We start from the raw sequence: 2,500 nt of genomic DNA on the forward strand, positions 1-2,500 counted from the left end.
GAACATTGTCTCTGCCTCCCATATGAACAGTGCAATCGTTGTGTTTTTGAATAATATTGATTATTAAGTCCCCACTAGTTACGCACTTGATATCTTTCAGGAGAATCGTTTTTATGGTTCTTAATGAAGGTCTTGAAGAGCTTCAAGATTGAGGGTTTTGACTATAACATTTTTGTTTCCACTGATTCAGAAATTAAATGTTTTAAATGTGGTCAGTTTGGGCATCTTGTTCGCGCCTGTCCTGAAAGACAGAGTGACCCTGGTGTCTCCGAGCGACCGGGGCAGAAGCAGCTGAGCCTGCTGGAGCTGTCCACCCTGCTGCTGAAAGTGCCACAACTGCTGTTGCACCAGGGCCTAGAGAGCATGAGCCCCAAGATCACTCTGCATACCAGAGGTCCACTAATGACATAACCACCCCAGAGAAGCCCTGCTCGGCCGAACGGGACCAGGAGAAGCCCTGCTTGGCCGAACCGGACCAGGAGAAGCCCTGCTTGGCCGAACCGGACCAGGAGAAGCCCCGCTCAGCCGAACCGGACCAGGAGAAGCCCTGCTCGGCCGAACCGGACCAGGAGAAGCCCTGCTTGGCCGAACCGGACCAGGAGAAGCCCTGCTCGGCCGAACCGAACCCAGTTAAATCAGACGAAACAGGAAAAGTCACAGTGGACTCTGGAGCAGTGCTGGAGCTGCCTGCGCTGGCAGAGGCAGGCACAGGGGTGCAGAACTGTTGCCAGGAGACACCGGTCACTACTCAAGTGCAAGGGGACGGGGGAGACGTGGAGATGAGCCTCTTTTTAAAGTTCTAATTAAGAGAAAGAAGTGATGTAAGGGAAAGGGGAAAAGCAGGCTAAAAAGAGTTAAAGGTAGATGATATATAGTCAGACAGCGAAGATACAATGCCAGACTCAGGCTTTAAATCAGAATCACAGGAGGAACCGTTGAACGTGTTCTATAGCGCTGACCAAGAAATTACAGACCAAGAAATTTTTATTAAAAAAACTGATAACGGAGGTCAATAGGGAGAACTCTGATGAAGAATGATAGTGTGGTGGTTTTTACTTTGTTTTTTTTTTTTTAGCATTTGTTTGTTTTGCTTTTATTTCATTTTAATGAATGGGATCCAGGTTGCGAGCCTTAACGTAAACGGAGCGAGGGAATACAGAAAAAGAGTAAAACTGTATGAACTCATTAAGCAGAAACATTTAGATGTTGCGATGCTGCAGGAGACCCACAGCGACAGCAGTAACGCTGCTGATTGGGTGAAGGAGTCTGACGGGTTGGTGATTTTAAGACACAACACGTCACTTAGTGGTGGTGTTGCCCTGCTTTTTAATCACAAATTTATTCCTGTTTCTTACACTGTAGCGGAAGTTTTAAACGGGAGGCTTTTAAAAGTGATCGCTTTTTCTGAGAATGGGGTTTCAGTGTTTATCTGTGTGGACGCCACCAGTGCAGTGGAGAGAATGACGTTTTTACACAAACTCAATAATGTTCTTTTAAACTGCAGCACTGCAGAGTTTGTAATTTTGGGAGGAGATTTTAATTGTACAGCACACAATTAGACAGGAATCATGCAGAACCTCATTTTCCTTCCCGTAAACACCTGTGGGTGATTGTGGAGGCCCACAATCTCTGTGACATTTGGAGAAATCTAAATAAAAAACAGAGGCAGTACACGTGAGCTCACTCCATAAACAACACACTCTCTCTGGCCACATTAGATCATTTATATGGTTTTAAGCATCAACTAACTTTTTTTTACAAAGTGTTTTATTTTTCCAGTAGGCATCTCAGACCACTGCATGGTTCAGTGCACCATCAGTAAAAAGAACATAGAACCTAAGAGACTACTGGTGTTTTAACACTGCACTTTTAGAAGATGCTAATTTTAGAGTCTTTTTATTATGGAATTGTTTTAAATGTGAGAAGCAGCTTTTAACTCCTACAGCAGTGGTGCGATTTGACAAAAGTGCAAATTAAAGAATTCTATCAACAGTAAACTCTCAATGTCACAAGAGACATTACCAGATCTCTAAAAACACTGGAGATAGAGACTGTGGAACTCCAGCATTTGGAGGCCACAGGAAATCGAGGGCATATTGAAGCTCTCAAAAGTAAATATGCCAAAATGAACGACCTGTTGGACACTGCAGTACAGAGGGCGCTGGTCTGCACACGCTTTAAAAGCATTACAAGTAGTCGTCGACTTACGACCTATGCAACTTACGACCGTTCGACTTTACGACCACAATTGCTGGCCGTGGCGTGCATAATTTCCGGAATCATTTCACAGTACTGCACATATAGTCTACTCTACTTACGACCAAATCGTGTTACGACCGGTCTGTCTGTCCTAATCGTGGTCGTAAGTCGACGACTACCTGTACTGAGATGGATGGTCCTTCCAAGTTCTTCTTCAGTTTAGAACAAAAGAATGCACAGAAAAGATTCATGGATGCTGTGCAAACAGAATCAGGAGATCTCGTGTCAGAGCCTTCTGAAA

Source organism: Silurus meridionalis, chromosome 17 (assembly GCF_014805685.1).
Source record: "Silurus meridionalis isolate SWU-2019-XX chromosome 17, ASM1480568v1, whole genome shotgun sequence".
In the NCBI taxonomy this organism is placed as follows: Eukaryota; Metazoa; Chordata; class Actinopteri; order Siluriformes; family Siluridae; genus Silurus; species Silurus meridionalis.